General features: G+C 42.1%; 1 protein-coding gene and 1 pseudogene across 1 annotated transcript in view; both read right to left on the bottom strand.

Moving 5' to 3' along the window:
* Nucleotides 1–19,732, bottom strand: part of ALK (ALK receptor tyrosine kinase) — a 677,634-nt gene that overhangs the window by 536,622 nt on the left and 121,280 nt on the right. The gene's annotated exons all lie outside the window — the stretch shown is intronic.
* On the bottom strand, nucleotides 1,639–1,771 carry LOC121492315 (annotated as a pseudogene).

The raw sequence follows: 19,732 nt of genomic DNA, 5'->3' as shown, positions 1-19,732 counted from the left end.
TTTAATTCTTCTTTTTCAATTGATTCTCACAGTAATCTGATAAGGAGTTCACTAGTATTACCCTACTATAAAGACCAAAAAGTAAGATCAAGTTTAAAGAGCTAAGAAATTTGATCAAGGTCACACAACTCACAAACCATTCTGCTTCCCAATACCTTGGTGACCCTTACTCAACTCTTTAAGGGCAGAGCAGGGGTAGATGTCAGGAGACAGTGACTCAGCAAGATAAATGATATGGCCAAAGCCACAGAGCTAGATAAGGAGACCAACCATCCTGGCCCAGGACTGCCGCAATTTTGAAATGAAATATCCAAAGTCCTGGGCAGCCCATTAGTCCCAGGCAAACCAGGACCACTGGTCACTCTGTGAAGGATTAGAACCCAAGACCTCCTAGCACAATGCTCTTTCTACCACAAACTATACTCTCTTTCTTCATAATGGAAGATGAAGCCATTAAGATGCACATGTTCATTTTTCCTGGCCCTTCATAAAATAGGCATTTCAGAATCTGTTTAGAACATTAATCACTCAGGCTCTCAAGAAGAGACAGACCCCAGCTGGAGCTGTTCTTTCTATATACTCCAGTGATGAAATGCCCAGTTTCTCCCCTGCCTCTTCCCCCCACACGGCACACCTGGACTCCTGCCACTCATCTGTGTAATGTGCCTAGCACCATCTGGCCCGGCATCTCGTGCCCTGTCAACAAGGATGTCAAACAGGCAAGATGAAAGGACATAACTCCAAGGAACACCGCTCATCTTCTAGCCCCAGTATGGAGGAAGTCATGACAATTACTCATTAGGTAGCTACAAGGAGAGAAAAATGACTCATTGCTGTCTGGCTGTCGGTTGGTGCCTGGAGCAGTCTTTGCAATTTCTTGTTTCAGCAAGTCTTCTGGGGAGGATCCTAAGTCTTTCAAATTACGGTGGATATAGGCTAGAATATCTCAAGAAGCTACCAGGAATTTTCACGGTTTAGAGATCCGATAACTACTTTGGCAATGTCCATGGCAACATTCTGTCAGCATGTTCTCTGTGTGAAAAGTGGCAGAGGGGAGAATGAACACATTTAGCAAAGGGAACCAGAGCTCTGAAAGGCCTAATCTTCCCATCCAGTATCCGAGCCAGCCTTAAGTTCCAAGTAAATGTGGGCCTAATAAGTGGCAATTGAGCAACTGCTGGAAAAGCTCATGGCTTTTTGATAGATAAACTTACTCATGCCCTGTTCTGAAACTCTACTAATACCTTCTTAGTATAAAGCAAGAAGAAATTGCAAAGAAAGAAAGGTAGCTTTGATTACATAAATTTCTATTAATTTCTATGTCAGAAGATGTCAAAACAAAAGTAAAAAAGGAAACAAACAGTAGGCAAAGATAAAACAAAAGGTTGATTACATTGATATATAGAGTTCTTCATAATCAAAAATAATAAATCTCAAAATATTAAATTGAGCCAAATTTAACAAAAAGAAAAATTTTAAAGTTACTTCATATATAAAATAAATAAGGGGAATCATTTAACCAAATACAGAAATGCAAATTTTAAAAATGAAATTTGCTTGTAAAATACACACACACACCCAAACACACACACTGTGTAAGGGACTAGAGAAATAGTCATCTATCTTCTGCTGGTGGTACCATATATGAGAGCAAATTTTTAATTTGGCAATTTGATAATATGCATTAAGATCTTTGGGAAAAGTTTTCAATTAGCAATAATTGTGCCTCAGATAAACCTCATTAGCTACGATACTGCCACTGCACAAAGCTGCATTAAGATCTTTGGGAATGGGGCCAAAAGATCTTGAGCACCTGAGTGGCTCAGTCGGTTAAGTGTCCGACTCTTGATTTTGGCCCAGATCATGATCTTGGGTCAAAGATCGAACCTTGTGTGGGCCCTGCACTGAACATAGAGCCTGGTTAAGATTCTGTCTCTCCCTCTCGCTCTGCCCTTCCTCCCACTCACTTGCATGCTCCCTTTCTCTCTCAATAAATAAATAAATAAATAAATAAATAAATAAATAAATAAATAAATAAAATCTTTAAAAAAAGATCTTAGATCTTTAGTGATGTCTGTTTTCTATAAACTAGTAAATCTATTCCTATAAATTCTAAAAGAACAATAAGAAATTGGTTAAAATGGTATTGCATATAAGAGATTATCAATTAAAGCATTATTTATAATAATGAAAAATTAAAAGTGCCAAAATAATTTAAAATACAAATTATATCAATATAGTAAAATTTTGCAATCATTAAGAATCATGTTTTCAAAAGATTTAATGATATAAGAAAAGTTCACAATGTAATTTTGAGTATAAAAGCATATACTATACTGTATTCATTATGATTCCAATGTTATTAAATTACGTGTGTATATATATATAAATTATACACACAATTATAACAGATTATTTAAAGGTGATGGATCATCAGCTTAGTTTTCTTTCTTTAGCTTCTCTTTATTTCTCAAATTTCCACATTGTGTTTGAATTACTTTATAGTCAGGAAGTCATCTTTCATAGAAAAGAGGGCAAAGAAGAATATGGCAAAGGGTTGGAGACTCTTGACTTTCAACCTCGCCCCAGCCCTTCCTTTGCCTTCCATCTGTAGAGTACTGTGTCCTTTTGTTTCTGCACCATCTTTCACCTCTCTCCATGTCTTTATTCTGATAAAGAGGGCAAAGAAAGCTCGTGATTATAGCCATCACTTCTTTCTTTAGCTACTGAGATGCCAACAGTCAGAACCAGACTCTCTATAGCTGGAGAGAGGAAAACAACACCCAATCACAAGCTCCCTGAGGGCAAGCTGAGCCCACTGATGTCTGAGCCCAGAACCCCCACTAGCCAGCCTCCAGCCTGACCTCAGGGTGGGTGCCCTTCAGCACACAGCTATCTCTCACTGCTGAGGACCAAGTGCTATTAAGTGTGCAGGATGCGTCTCTTCCTTCAGAGGAGCTCCCTCTTCGGAGGATTGGGTAGACAGATTTACAATGAACTATAACACTCAAAAAGAGGAGCCATGAAATAAGTGTGCACCAAAATGCCATGGGAGAAAAAGAGGGTATAAACACACAAGGACAAAGAGAATGGGAAGGCAGACTACAGTGCCCGCATTTCGGGAACAGGGCAGCGAGTGGATAACTACACTGATAGCCAACTGATTTAACAGATCTGAGAAAGCTGTATCCTCAATTCACAGGGCATGAGGGCCTAGAAAGAAGCTCTGTGTTCCCAGCAGAACCCCTTAGAAGTATGAGGAGGGAAAATGAGCTATGCAAAGAAACTTGACCAAAATCCATAAACCCCTTCCCCAAACCCAGCTCTGGACTGGAAGAAGTGGAGACTCCCTGATGCAGAGGACATAAGGCAGAACTTGAGGCTGAGGGCAAGGAGGAAAGGAGACAGCATTTGCATCCTAAAGACCCATACCACCAATCTTCTTTTTATTTGGTTCCTATAAATATGGCCACCAGGCTTATTCCTAAAAGCAGGAGACTGGGAGAGCTTTCCCAGGGAGGTTTGAACAGTGTAAAAGCAAAGATCTAAAGACACTGACATCAAGGTTCTCCAACAAAAGAGCCCAGCCACACTCAAAATTGAAGCCCACAGGTAGCAAACCCCAATGACAAACTCAGAGCTTGCAGACAGCATTTGAGCACTCTGCTCTTAATAAGAGCAGAAACTAGAGTTCATAGACATCTGAAGAAAATCTATAATGTGAAAGATAGAAATCAAATCAAAGAAACAGGATAAAGGCAACCTAAAAGGAATTATGCAAGGAAAATATTTATATTCAGAATATATTTAATATCCTGAGAGATATAATAGAAGATAGATTGTATTTATGAAAACAAGAACTGGATAATACAAAAAAAGAGCATTAAAAGAGCAAAACAGAACTGGTGAAATTAAAAATCCTATAATAGAAATAGAAAGTCAACAGAGGGTTATAAGATTAAGAGATAGAAAACAGGACAGGAAAGATAAGAAAAGTAAATGACAAATCCAGGATGCTCAACATGCAAATAATAAAAGTTCCAGAAACAGGAAACAAAATACACACGCACACAAAGAAGGGAAAGAAATTAACCACAGAATAATTCAAGGAAATGTCCCTCAATAGAAAGACTTGAATTTCCAGATTAAAGGGATCCTTCTATCTGGAATATAAATTAAATATTATTTAATATTAAAATAAACTCAAAAGTCACAGTGCCATGAAATTTTAGAACATAGAGGAAAAACACACAATCAAGTAAACTTCCAGAGAGGAAAAAAAATAATAATAATAAAACAGATCCATTCCAAAGATTATGAATCTGAATGACTTTGAACTTTTCAATTGCAATTATAGAAGCCAGAAAGAAATGGAGCAATGCCTTCAAATTTCTGAAGAAAAATAACTTTCAACCTAGAATTCTATATTCAGAGAAACTACCAAACAAATATGAAGGTAGAATTATGGTTTTGTCAGATAACCAGGGTCTCCAATGTTTTATCTCCCTGTTCTCATTCTCAGGAAGCTGCCTGAATGTGCACTCCACCAGTATCAGTGGGACACTGGAAGAGGGGCAAAGGAAAGGCCTGGATATCAGAGATTAACCCCTCATCCAGGTCAGAGCAGAGGGCTCTAGAAAAGACTTTTCACAAAAGGTGAAATTGATGGAAGAGTGGAGGCATCTCACATGTGGGGACAACATTTGGACACCTGGCAGAGAGTCTAAGGTTGAAACAGTGATAAATTTAGAGGAAGCTAGGCCAATATAAAAGGATATAACGTAATCTAAATGTAAATATAAAACCAAAACCAAAGCAAAACAAACCTCTAGAAAAAAAAAAAAAAGATTGTGCATGAAAGGAAAAGTAAAGACTTAGCCATGAATATCATGTGCATTACCATATAGTATAAACTCTGAATATTCAGCCAAACAAAATTAAAATGTAACACTATTGGAAGAGTGGAGGGAAAGAAAGGCCTGTCTTGGCATGTCTAGTAGGGTTTGGGGTGGGAGGCAGTGGGATGATGGAGCATGCAAGAGCCCATTCCACACCTACCATAGTGGGAAGTCAATAGTGTTTAAAACCCCAAATCAAGAAATAACCATTTACGGCTATTATTTAGAGGTATGGAGCTATATGCCCCCTAAATCAGCTAAATGGGTTGAAGGTAATCTCTCTAGTGAGAGGAAACGGACAGTAAGAGCCAGAGGACTGCCGTGCTGCATGACAAGTCTTATGCACCATTTGTTTTTTTAAACTATGGGCACGTTTGACAAATCTCAATTCTTCCCATGTTCTTTCCTCTCTCAGGTCATAATAGTGTTTTCTTATCTGTTCTCATGTTCAAAGCAGAGGACTGGCTGAAATTGCAATCTCATATTCAAAGCAGAGGACTGGCTGAACATGCAACCTGAGGACTTTGGGACTGACATGACATGTCCTAGAGTTCCAACACATATCTTTTTTGTTTCGTGTTTGTCTTACTTGTTAATGTAAATAAAAATACCAACCAACACTGATATCAGAACTGTACTCATTTGTTCATTACAACCATATGTTAGCTACAGATAAAAATTTTGGCAAAAATCATCAAAAAAGCATTCTGTGCGAATCAATTTGGATTTAAAGAGAAAAAGAATATTTATTATTATATGGTAAATTGTGCACTGCACATCTTTTATATCAGTAAAATATTCAGTAAGTGTGTGTATATACACACACAAACACACACGTTTTTCTTCTTAGAGAACTGGTTGTGAAACATTCACTGGTCCTACTGTTATTGCGCTGGAAGAGTGAGGAATGAGGAAGCCTGACTTAGAAGCAGAGAATTGGCCAAAATAATCCCTCAGGGGCCTAGGTTCTTGAAAGCAGCTTCTACCCTCTCCTCTTTACTTTCTACTACTTGGGGAGAGGATGTTTCTGCTGCCTGGAGGGTCTCAGCTCCAATTTCACCCATTAGCAACTTGGTGGGTTTCCTCAAAGGGCACTAGCATTGATGACCATAGAGGGAAAATGTCCCTACATAGTAAGAGATTTCTTTCCAAAATTAAGATGTATTGGTAACTGAAAGACCATGTTCCCCCTTGAATGAAAACATTCATCCTTTGGACTATTTATTACATTATTTAAGCACAATGCGTGATTTTTGGCTGAATTTTGTTTCATGAATTTCCTATGAAATTTCATTCTTTTCAAAAAGCATCATAAAAAATAGGATCTCCTAACTCTGGGAAATGAACAAGGGGCAGTGGAAAAGGAGGTGGGCAGGACGTTGGGGTGACTGGGTGACGGTCACTCAAGGGGGCACTTGACGGGATGAGCACTGGGTGATATGCTATATGTTGGCAAATTGAACTCCAATAAAAATAAATAAATAAATAAATAAATAAATAAATAAATAAATAAATAAAATAAAGCTGGCAGGTTGCCCCCCATCTCTTCTAGCAAGCTGCTGTCACACTAATATACACACACTTTTATTTGGGGGAGGGGATCTCTGTTTCTTGTTCTGTTGAAAAATGAGTAACAGCTGACCTCCTCAGCTCCCTTCCCTCCCAAATAAAAGCATGAAGATAAAAAAAAAAAAAAAAAAAAAAAGGATTTCAAAGGAAGAATAAACTAATTTTGAGTCTTACAGGGAACAAAGAGAGAATCTGTGAAGACTTCTTTAAAGGAAAGATCTTAGAACTAGGATGGAACCAGATTTATAAAATTCCTAGGAAAAACATATTTTGGTAGGATATTATCCAACTGAGGGCTAGTCCTATCATGGAAAATGCCTAAAAGATACAAATAAGGTGTCTGGCAGTGTTCAGAGCCATTGGAGGCAATGCACAGTGGTGGCTGCAGCCATATACCTCTTTCTGAAATGGTCCGGGTAAGGTTCATGTTATACTATCTTTGGTGCTATTTACAAACTGGATGCTTAATTAGTGTTCATAAACTTGTACAAATGACTGTCAGTTGATTTTCTGCCCCCTGTTGCTCTGAAGTTCCCTGACTGACACATATTTGACTGACAGGAATGATCAGCTCTGAGGTAATTTAATCTCAACCCCTCCCAGACTTCTGCAGACACACACTCTAGATAGACAAGAATTAACTATCAGATTGAGAGTTTGGGGTTCTCTTGCTCTCTGGCTCCCCATCTCCAAACACATCCACTTCATAGCCATTTTGGGCACTCAGAAAGTTGGCCTTATATTTGCCATCTTGTATTACAGTCTACTAAGTGCTTTCAGATACATTTCCTATGTGAGCTTCTCAACAGTCCTGTAACAAGGGCAAGGCTGGCAGGATGCCCAATTTCCTGAGGATGAAACCAGGATTCCCAAGGTCCCAGGGCAGAAGCCAACCTAGGACTCACTCAGTTGTTTGGCTCCTGGCCCAGCACTTCCTCCATAAAATGCTGACATTTGGACTCTGAGGTGGGCCTAAGAGGAAAAAATAGAATGCCACACATCTGAGAAATTTCCTCCAAAAGAGTGCAAAAGACACTATTCTGTGGGCTGTACAAGCATAAAAAGCACAGGCAGCAATTAAACAACTCTAGTCGTGTATAAATGGCGTTTCTTTGAAGATGGATGGTGTGACGGTACTCCCAAGGAAAATTAGTTGATGGAATGATACTCACCAAAGAGTTGAAGAAAAAGATGATTTCAGAATTCTAAATTTGGGAAGAGTTAATTCAAATTTACATAGTTAATCATTCTATAAATGAAAGAAGGGATTTCCTTCTGGATGTAATTAACCTGGATGTTCATGTGGAGCAAAAAGGTTCTAAGAGGAGAAAAGATGGAGACAAGAAAAGAAAGCCAGTTTGAAGATTCAGAACAAGGCAAAAAAAAAAAAAGAGAGAGAGAGAGAAAGAGATTTCTTATTTTAATCATCGGAAGTGTCAACAATCACAGGGCCACCTTTGACTGATTAAAAGATAAACCAAAATACAACATGATGCTTGGCAGGAGGTTATAAAAGGGAGCTGTAAATTAGATGGGGATTTGGACAAAAGGGCCTTTAAAAATCCCTTCTAACCCTGGGGTTTTGATTAACTTTGAGCAAAACCATTCTCTAACTTCAAAGCCAGAGTAGTGTTTCACTATTCTGTTACTAAAATACCTTAACCTAAAGGAAAGTAAGTCTTATTATTTTGCTAACCAAAGGAGCTGGAGGTAGTCATGGCACTTGGAGAGAAGGAAACCCTTCCTAGACAACTAAATTTCACTTGGAAGGAAGAGAGGAAGGACTAAGATGTTATACCCCAAACCTCTTCCTCACACTCAGAAATATGTTCCTCCCTCCAGGAGAGGGAGAGAGGAGTCTCCCTCTCCTGCAAAAAAGCCAAAGCAGAGGTAAAAAGACAGAGAGACAAAGACAGAACAGCTCCATATACCTGTAGCAGATAGCACAGTGGCTAATAGCTTGGCTTCCAGACAGACTTCTCTGGGTCCAAATCTCTGCTTCCCCACTTACTTGCAGGGTGACCTTAACACAAGTACTTAATCTGTAAAATGGGGATAACAATACTACCAACTCCGAGGCTATTATGAGATTAAATTAATTAATAAAAGTAGAATAGCCAAGCAGGAATGTAGTTACAGCTTCCTGGCTGGAATGTAGTAACCATCCAATGAATATTAGAATGAGAAATTGCTTTAGTTCAAAGTTTTAGTGAGAAAGTGTTGCCTTGAAGGAGAACCATGAAGGTCATGGAAAGAGAGTCTTATAATCGTACAGTATTGCACAACTTCTTGGTCATTTTGAAAAAGTCACGTGACTTTTAAAGGCTCAGGAGACTCCTAGGTCAACTACAGTAACATCTGTAAGGCAATGGAGAGGGAGATTTTTGAATTTCTACTTTTGACGCAGTGATTTGATGAGATTACGAATCCTTCACTGAATAGATATATATTGATCTGATCATCTCTTTTCCAGGTATGGTGTGAGGCATAGCAAAAAACATGGATATACTCTTACATCTATTTTCAAATGTGTATGTGCATACACGTGTGCGCGTGCATACACACACACACCTTAGTTGTAACTAAACTAAAAATACAAATTAAAAAAAGCAATGGAATTTGGGGAAAAGAGAGCATACTTCCAGCAAGAGTTTGTGATTATTAAGCTGGCCCTTTAAGCGTGGGCAAGAAGGATGTTCATCAAAAACTGATTGACACTCGGAGAAGGACAAACAGTGTGTGTCCTCATTCATTTGGGGAATATAAATAATAATGAAAGGGAATATAAAGGAAGGGAGAAGAAATGTGTGGGAAATATCAGGAAGGGAGACAGAACATAAAGACTCCTAACTCTGGGAAATGAACTAGGGGTAGTGGAAGGGGAGGAGGGCGGGGGATGGGGTGACTGGGTGATGGGCACTGAGGGGGACACTTGACGGGATGAGCACTGGGTGTTATTCTGTATGTCGGTAAATTGAACACCAACAAAAATTAATTTATTTAAAAAAAACTGATTGACAAGTCGAAAGCAGCCATGGTTTTTAACCGCCTTCCTCAGTCCGTCCAATCCCAATCCCACTCCCCCCCCCCACCCCCCTTGGTCCTGAGCAAGAAGTAGCTGTGGAGGAAATATCGAGGACTACCTTTAGGAGGATGACTTCTCCTTTTTCCTCCTGGCTGTGTTGACTTTCTGAATGGGTTTGTCAGGGACCCATTCCTTAGGATAGGCCTCCTGTGGGTCTGTCAGGGAGCCAATATGTCCACCTGACCTCTGGAAAGCACAAGTGAAATGGTGCTGGTGGTTTAATGACTAGCTGGCTTTTTTTTTTTTTTATTACTTATTTATGATAGTCACAGAGAGAGAGAGAGAGGCAGAGACACAGGCAGAGGGAGAAGCAGGCTCCATGCACCGGGAGCCCAATGTGGGATTCGATCCCGGGTCTCCAGGATCGCGCCCTGGGCCAAAGGCAGGCGCCAAACCGCTGGCCACCCAGGGATCCCTAGCTGGCTTTTTTTAAAGTGTGAGTCAGGTCTGCTTTTCATCAGCATGTAGACATGAAGATGTGGATAAACTCAAAGTAAGTCATAGTTTGTGTCAAGCCCTGGAAGCCAAGATTATTTTCATGATTCCTTCAGGGCACAAGCTGTGCTGAGATGGATCTATAGCATTACTTGAGACCCAAGTAAAAGTATCTCAACAGGTGGAACTCCAGAAACCAGGTCTGGACCCCACCTACTGGTGAGTGACTCTGTCACCAAGAAAGGTCACAGAGCTGGGATCTTAGTCTCCTCATCCAGGGTCTCCTCAAACTGCACTGAGGACAGGACAAGGGTGCATTGCAGGATCTGATGCCCCAGTGATGTGCTCGGGGTGCCAGGAAAGCTGGGACTTGCACATGAAAATCATATTTGCTACTTTAAAGCAAGAATTAAAGTATTTAAGGGGAGAATTAGAATTTTATTATACTTTTTATACCTGTTTTATAGTTCACAGTTATTTTATTTTTCACTTCACAGCAGGAATAGGGAAATGGGCATACCATAAACTTCGTAGGGACCTGGGGTCTCTTAAAATCATCACCCAGCCTAGAAGGGGGCGCCCGTGAGGTCAGTGGCAGCCAGGTTTTGGGGGAAGGAAAAGGGAAGGAAGGGATGTCAAGGAAGTGTGTGTCTACTCAGACCTTCCTGGTATCCCCTCTCATGCCACTGTCTATCCTGTTGCCTACTGCTGGGCTCCTTGGTCTTTCTGCCACCTAGAGTCATCAGAGTCAGAAATCTATGCTGCAAATTTCTGCTATCGTGCTTCCTTTCCATTCCCCATGTGGACATTTTCTCCATATGATATATCTCAGAGGGAAGAATTTTTAGAGAAGCCTTTAAGATAAGGGAACCGACTGGCTGTTTTCTCTTACATAGCTTCAGGTCACCTGGAGCTCTTGTTAAAATGCAGATTCTGACTCAGTATGTCCAGGCCATGGTCGGAGACTCTGCATGCAACCAAGCTCCTGGATGATGAGGATGTCTCTGGTCTTGGGTCACTCTTTGAGTAGCATGGGACTAGAGACTCCATTCTGACTGCCCCAAATCTGTGAACTCACCCCAGAACCGTTGAAGCCAGAAGTTCTCAGAACAATGGAGTCTCAGGAGTCATTCCCAAAAGGCCTTTGCTTTCTGTGCTGTCCCCATGTCATCAGCCCTGTCTTATACCTGTTGAAGACAGTCAAGCTCAGATGGGCCAGGACTCTAATAGCAGGAGGACACCTCCAGGCAGGGTAGTCTTGCTGGGGAAGCTTATAGACATTGCCAGAATGACTATAGCATGTCTTCAATAGCTCCAGTTATCCTCCCCAGGGGAGTCCTCAGGGAAGGAGACAAAGTCTGGAAGAAACCCCCTTAATCATTTGCATTCATAGTACAGGAAGTACAAACACATTAGGATGCATCCCACAGTCCTTGGTGTCAGGTGGCAAAGCTAATCACCTCGCGGTGAATCAGATCAGGTTGGTGGCAGTAATTTAGCCTCCCTTAAGCATCACTCTGGACTCATATATGAGAATAAAAGACTGAAAATGAAAACACTCTCAAACCAATAAAGAATACCTCATGTGGTTGGGCCAGGTTCCCAGGTAGTGCCTCCATCTCCGAGTAACTTAGGTTCAAATGCTAGACTCAAAGAAGAAACTGTCTCCCCACCAGGGTGGAAACAGACCAGATGACAACACTGTGTGCACACCGAGGCAGCTCAGACTCATCAGCTTTGCAGATGCAGGACTGTGTCTATGTGTGTGTGTGTATGTACATGTGTGTACACACGTGTTCATGTTCGTGTGTTGGGAAGGCAACAGGAGGAAGGCAGGGAGGATTCTTTTTCTGTAAAATAGCTGCTGTCTCCTTCACATCCTTCCTTCTCTGGCAGTATGAGGTCACTCAACCACCTGTTCTTTATTTCCTCTGAAAATGCAATGCTAAACTGTCCTTCAAAAACCTAGCAAACCTGAACAGGACACAGAATCTACTCTTATGAGGTATGGGGAGGGGTCATGCTTACAACCCTGGCACCCCCTCCAGTACCTGCGTGTTGTGCCACAGGCTTTCCTGTCTGGGAGGACACAAAATAAAGAAAAACCTCATGGTGTTTTGACAAGGCTCTCAAGAAGGACGAACTGGAGATAAATGGCACCTGATGTCTTAACAAGTCCAACTGGGAAGCTCTATGTATCCCAAGCTCCTCCAGCATCCTGCCCATCAAGCACTATGTAAGCCAGCACGGGCCCAGGCCTACAGGGCTCAGTGCCCACTGCAATGGTGGCTGCAGGCCAGCTTCTCCACCAGCATCTGCCACACCTCTTTGGCTTGACTGATAAGCATGAATAAAGAGGTAGTTTTAGAAGAATGGCCCCCTTTCGGGATTAAATCAGATCTCCTGATTCCCAACTCAATCCAAGGTTCTCCCATCCCAGCTCTATGGACTCCTGAATTGAATCCATACAATTCTATCTGCAGATTCCTTGGTGGGTGTTCAGGGTAGCCACCCAAACATGAAATTCTTCAAGAGAAGCTCTCCAAGGAAGCCGATTCTTGGTTCTGCAGATAATATATCATGTGCTAAATCACTCAGGGAAGTGCCACCCAGTTGTTAGAATAAAGAAGGCTTAATTGTCAAATATTGGGCTTTAAAAACCAATCAAGTATAAAAGGTAACTTTAATTAGACAGAGGAATCAGATAAACAGAGTGTAAAGCTTAGTGTTCGAACAGCATGTATCTCCTTGTGCCTTTATCCTCCAAGGACCCAGAGTAACAACAGAGAATAGGCCTCTGCCATTCACATTAGGACAATTACAGCAAACAGGACAAGTGTATTACTTCATTCACATCCAGGAAATAGTCTTTCATTTATGCATTTTGATCTCAGGAATGCTAAGAAGCAAATAACTAGCCTCAATTGTGCATCAAGCATCCTGGCCCTGAAGACAATGGGTATCGACTTCTGATCTTCACATGCACACTCAAAAACACAGACTGAAGATCATCAATTGACTTGCAGTCGATACTGTCTACACACTACATCCATCTTGGAAAAGAAAAAAAAAATTTGAGACATGTCAAAGCCATTTCGACCCAGGGATCTCAGCAACTTCCAGGGTCATGGTGCCCTCCTGCCTTCTACTGCCAGGTGACACAATGCTCACATTCCTACTCTGTGTGGGGTGAAGCCCACTCCCTACAGGTATGATGTTGCTAAATTCACCTGAGTCAGCTCATTGAAAGCCCTGGAGACCCTGACCTACTGGAACAGCTTTTAACTGCCCAGCCTAGGCCTCCCATTCATGTGGGTATTTTTAGAACTGAGCACAGAATCAAACTGAACTTTTCAAACAGAAAAGGAATGCAACGTGCTTAGGGCTGATTTTCAAAGCACAAATCTTATTTAAAAACACTATTGATCGGGCCTAGATGCAACATGACAGGATCACTTGGGGTCCAGACATGCAGGAGGAAGCCCAGTGGGGAAAGCTCATCTGTGGACGGCCGAGGGCAGTCTGGACAGCAGCATCTACTGCTGCTGATGGGCCTCATTAGCCCAGTCCATGCACTATAGCCAGTGATGGACACTACAGGGAAGAGCCCCTGTTGTTTGAGAAAGGAGATGTGGGCGGAAAGCTCTTCAGATTTTACCCAGCACCCTTTCAGTTGACTAAGCTTTGGCCTTATCATCATATGGTAGCCTAAGTTCCAATTTTTTTGCTTTGTTTCTGGTGCCTGAACAGGGACATGAACACTGGACCCTCAGATCTAAGTTCCAATTCTTAAGATCTGTTTCTCATCTACTCAGTGAAACATTCTTTGATGACTTTCTGGATGCTTCCGTGTAGTTTGAAGAGCACATTGGTAGAAACTGACTGAAAATATGCCATGGCAGTCAAGTAACATTTTCGGAAAAGGTAAAACTACCTGAGTTCTGTTCTCCTTGTCCCTCATTCTTTTTTTTAAAAATAAGATTCTATTTATTTATTTATTTATTTATTTATTTATTTATTTGAGATATAGAGAGTGAACGAGAATGTACAGGGAGAGGAGGCAGAGGAAAGGGAGAAGCAGACTCCTCGCTGAGCAGGTAGCCCAATGCAGGGCTCTGTCCCAGGACCCTGGGATCATGACCTGAGCCAAAGGCAGGTGCTTCACTGACTGAGCCACCCAGGCACCCCTTCACTCATTCCTATAACAAGTATTTTCTGCTCCCCTACTATGTGTATGGCAGCTGGTGGGAATGACAGCAACAAAGATGGTTCAGACACTGTCTCCAGGGAGTCCAAGGTGTAGTAAGGGGGAACCTTACACAAAAAATACATCTAAAACATACCCACCTCCTTCTGAAGTAATGCAAATCCAGCAGCTGGTTTCCAAGAACATCACCTCTGTTTTCCATATCACCCCCCCCCCCCCCCCCCCCCCGCTGCCTTGGCAGGCCCACTCACTCAAAGAACTGTATCCTAGAGTTGAGGCTTTTCCAGAGACATATGAAAACCACTCCCTGAGCTTCTCTGAAGCTTAAAGAAAGCTCTAGCCTGCCAGCCTCCCCTTCCTCCTGTGGGCTTTCCAGGTCAGAAGCCAGGCTCTCCACCTCCAAGGGGAGAGAGAACATGCCTGCAACCATATAGTTGACACGCTAGGCAAACTTTCTGGAAACATCATTTGCAAAGTGGCATAAAATCATGACAATATGCAAACAAATAAATTATCTCACCTATGCAGAAATGACATTGACTAGCTATTACAATAGGTGGTGAGCTATATTGAGTTTTCCTCTCACATCTCCCATCCTGTGGCTGAAAGGTTGTAAAGCCATAAATTATTAGACCCTGCCTGGTTTCTCCTAGGCTCTTTCCTCTGTCTCTGGTCCTCTGTCCCCTTTTTCACTCTACAAGATAGACCTGCACAGGGTTTTTGGACTTGTGAATTGCCCACAGGGAGAATTTCTTCTTGACAAGAAGCTGATGGACCCATAGGCAGATCCATTGGCTTAACTGGGCAGAGGCTTCAAAAGCCCAGGGATAGGGTATGTGTCAAAAAAAAAAAAAAAAACCACATGAAATTAAATGGGGCAGGGTGATAGTTGGAGAGAATAACCGATGGGCTTTTTCTCCTGTATGTTTCCTCGGACCTAGTGACGCGCCCCCTCCCCCCTTCACTGAGTCAAGAGAGGGCTGACAATAGCAGAAAAACCAAGAAAAGTGGCTGAACTCTAAAAGCCAAAGCTTTTGCTTTGCAAGAGCCTGAGCTTTACAATAACCTAAGAGCTGAAGGGATTAAACAAAGCATAAGGAAGCCAGCTCACAAATCATGCTCCCCTGCCCAGATGCTGGATTAGGACTAGAGTTGGGGTAGGGGGCTGGGTGGGGGGTGGCTAGAGGCAAAGAGCTGGTGGATCTAACGTGAGTTTCTTCATGGGACCCAGTCCAAGTTTCTGTCCAATGTCCCCACGCTGGTCTGCTTGCAGGCTGGCATCAGGATCCCTGCCACTCTCACGCATTCAGGGGTGAGAGGAATCAAGCACACTTTTCCTCCATCCTCGGAACTGCCTTTCCTCTGGGCACCTGCCTAGCATTTATCTCCCTCCCTCTCTCCCTCCCTCCCAGCAGAGTCCCCTCCTGGACTCAGAACAGTTTTGTCCCTGTTGCCCTCCCCAGTCTTCAGCAGCCTTCCAGGAAGGGAGACCAATTACAGCGATCGGGTTTAGGAAGCCAGCGGAGAGCTGGGACCTCATTTCCCATCAGCCATCAAGCCGTAACAATTTCCAGCAGCTAAGAGTCTGAACTGAACCAGTGACCTGCACCGAAGTGAAAGACTCCAAACACCATTACGGCTCCCCAGGGGCAGCCTTCCCTGTGCCTTCGCCTCTCACCTCACCTTTCTGAGAGCACAAAGGAACCTTCTGGAGTATGTGTGTCACTTCTGCTCCCCCCAGTCCTTCTTTGCAGGACTTTTGGGAAGTGCCCTGCAACCACATTCCAGACGGATGTCCTGTCGGGGGTACAGTTCTGCCCCACATTAACACTACTCAGAACAGTTTTCTTTGACATCACTCCTGCTGCCTTAGGATGGTAGAGGCATTGGGCTCCATTTCCAGGCTGATTCAAAGAAATCTGAGCCAGAGCAAGATATTTGTCATTACTCAGGGCAGTGACTTAAAGACAGCTGCTGTATTATAGGCTCCTCATTTTCTCCTGCCTTTTTCTCTGGGATGTGTTTTTCTCTCTTCAGCCTCATAATCAATAGTTCTTCTCTCCTTTGTGATGGATCATATCAGGCACCACTATGCTAAACTGTCATTTGACATTTAGTTTGGATGCTATTCTCCCAAACGGAAAATACACAATTTTCTCTCTCTTCAGTGCCTGGAATATTGAAAGGGCCTAAGCAACAATACCCAATTATGTGTCAAGTCACAGTTTTGCTATAGGACTAAGAAAGAGAACACATTCTCAGCTGCTCCCAACTCACCATGGACCAATGAAAAGCAAACTCAGTAAGTGTCAACCTGTCTCACAACAAAAGCCCATTTATTATTGAGAAAGAAGACACACATAAAAATTAGATCAAAGGCCCACTACTGTTCATTCATGATGTACTATACATGCTGAGCGACTGTAGATTTTTTTTACAACTGGAAAAAAAAAAAAAAAAAAAAAAAACCTTCAATAGCCCCAATCCAACGGCAAGAGAGTTTCAGGAGACATCTCAGCTGAGTTCTGCTGCCCCAGGAGACAAGCTAGTTTAGCTGTTTTATCAAAGAGTTTTGAAATATCAAATGCTCTTGAGGGGTTAGAAAAGAAAGAGGAAAAAAACCACTATCTATTAGAGAGCCTGAGAACTGTAATTTATCCCTGTCCTCGCCAGGTTCCTTGGGGATAAACGTCCCTCAGATGGTCAGTCCCGGGGACAGAGAGTCATAAAGGAGCAGTCAGGCTGAGAATCCACCTGAGTTCCCCAAGATTCCACTACCTAGTACCCTTGTGCAGATGTACATTTCTTCGGGTTTTGGGTTTTGGTTGTCTCAACTGATATACAAGGGCTGGACCTAAGAATTTCCAAGGACCAGTTTAGCTTTGAAATGTTATGATTCTTAGATGGAAGAAAGAATGGGCATACAATAACATTATATGTGAAAGAAAGCAAGAGGGGGCAGGGGAAAATTAGGGAGCAAAGAAACAGAAAACAAAATGTCTCTAGGCAGCCACAAGAGGAGTGTTATGAAAAATGGAAGAATAGACAAAGTGGGGAGGTGAGGACAAAATAAAATAAGTTCAAAATCACTTTTAGGGGCATCTGGGTGGCTCAGTGGTTGAGTGTCTGCTTTAGGCTCAGGTCATGATCCCGGAATCTTAGAAGTCCCACATTGGGCTCCCTCTGCCTATGTCTCTGCCTCTCTTTGTGTCTCTCATGAATAAATAAATAAAATCTTTTTTAAAAAGCCACTTTCATGCTAATAAACACTACTGATAATAGCAGTTCCTATTTATGCAGTACCTACCTTGCTGCACGTACATTTTTCTCTAATATCCACAGCTGTCCAAGGATGATATTAATATATCCATCTTACAGATGAAGAAATTGAGGCTCAGAGAGGTGAAGAAACTGGTCCAAGTTCACACTTCTAATAGTTAATTACACCATGATTGAATCCAGGAACTCAAGCCAGCCGGGCTCTCTACCTCCAGGGGGAGAGAGAACATTCCTGCAACCATACTCTTACTGCAACCAACCTTGACACACTAGGCAAACTTCCTAGGAACATCATTTGCAAAGTGGCATAAAATCATGACAATATGCAAACAAATAAATTATCTCACCTATGTAAAAATGACATTGACTAGCTATTATGATGGTTGATGAGCTACATTGAGTTTTCCTCTCACATCTCCCATCCTGTGACTGAAAGGTTGTAAGCCATAAATTATACCTTGCCAGTCTGTAAAAAGTAGTTCAAGTAGAGGATGTGTGAAAAATCCATGAAGGGACCATCTTCATCTATCAGCAGGATATAAATGTGCCTCTAATGTAGAAGGGGAGGGTCAAGGTGAGGATGCCCTTGATCACCAGCAAGAAGTATCATGTTTCAGGATGAATCTCACTATGGGGGGATGGTGTGGCAAAGAGAGGGACAGGCACTCACATAGACATCCGGAGAGCAGGGTCTAGACTATTGCCACATATTTCTCACATGGCTCTGCATGGGCCCTACCTGTCCTACCTCTATCTCCAGCTACTGGAGAAAACTCTGGGTGTACACCTGTGCCAGTAGCTATAAGGTGTTAGATAGAAGCAAGGGACAGTTCTGTCCCAGGTGTTTCCTGGTGGTAAGTGAGGGGAAAAGAGAGATCAGAGCTGTTTCATCAGAGCACACCACCATCCTGCAAACTGCAGTCACCTATTCGTTGCTTCAGGAAACTCAGGGTCACCTTTAAGAAAACTGGTGATTAAAAAAAATTACCTTTCAGAAAAGACAAAGTGGTATGTGAGTGGGATTGCTAAAGTCTTTTTCATTTTGTGCAAGACTCAAAATGAAAGCCTGGCTTCCGTTAAACAGAAAGCTCCTGAGTACATCTGAGAGATGATTAGATTTACAAAAGTTCCGTTTGTCCACAACCTTTCACACAGCCTTGCACTAACAAAGGAGTGTTATATGGGTATGAGTCCATGTGATGCGGGAAAATGTGTAAAGCAAGAAGCAAAGCATGAAAATTTGTGCAGACCACAAGGTTAAGACCCAGAAACAAAAGCAGATGGGATTGTAAAGAAATCTTGCAGCAGGAAAAAAACTTTAGTATGAACTGCATGAACCACTATTGGCCCTGCCCTGGTTCCCCAGCAACACATCCCTGCAGGTTTGGACTACTCCTTATCTTCCATTCCCTTGATATTAGGAAGCACAAGAAAGGTTCAGAAGAATTTCATCCACCTGGGGACAACGTTTTACAGTTGATAGATTTTTTTTTTTTACCCTATCTGCAAGGTTGGAACTAAATATCTTTCTTATTCACTGTTCCTGGATAAAGTGGCTTTTAAAAGTTATTCACCATTGTCATTTCCACCTGCGCTTTTATTCACATACACAATGAAAATAAAGTAATGCTGAGAATGACTGATGCTCCTCTTTTTAATGATGAATTCCACCGATTTTTGCGTCCTTTGGAGAAATTTTTTCAAATTCATTTTCTTTGCCTCACTTGAGTCCCCCCCCCCTTCTTCCAACCAGTCTTTTATTTCTTTCTTTCCCATTATTTGAAACTTTATAGAACCCTAGAAGGACAGGGTGCTTGAGTGGCTCAGTTGGTTAAGCATCTGATTCTTGGTTTGGGCTCAGGTCATGATCTCACAGGTCCTAGGACTGAGCCCTTAGTCTGGCTTCATGCTCAGTGGGGAGTCTGCTTCAGATTCTCTCCTTCTGCCCCTCCTGCTGCTCATGCTCTCTTTCTCTTTCTCCCTCTCTCCTTAAACAAGAAATAAATCTTTAAAAAAAAAATAAATCCTAGAAGGACAAGCCCTAACCACAATCCATGAACCAACACAAGCGGCAGTTTCCAACTATATGAAAATGGAAACCACCTGATTCCGTTTAAATAATGCATCAACATGACCACCAGGGATTCTTTCGAGAACAGTGCAAAGACAAATGAATTGCACTTGAACAAGTAACTTTGCCTGGAGAGGAAATGGCATCCATAATGATCAATGTTAAACCAAAATGTGTACTAGGCAGAT

The sequence above is a fragment of the Vulpes lagopus genome, chromosome 5 (genome assembly GCF_018345385.1).
Source record: "Vulpes lagopus strain Blue_001 chromosome 5, ASM1834538v1, whole genome shotgun sequence".
Classification (NCBI taxonomy): Eukaryota; Metazoa; Chordata; class Mammalia; order Carnivora; family Canidae; genus Vulpes; species Vulpes lagopus.
This window is presented reverse-complemented; position numbering and strand designations above follow the sequence as displayed.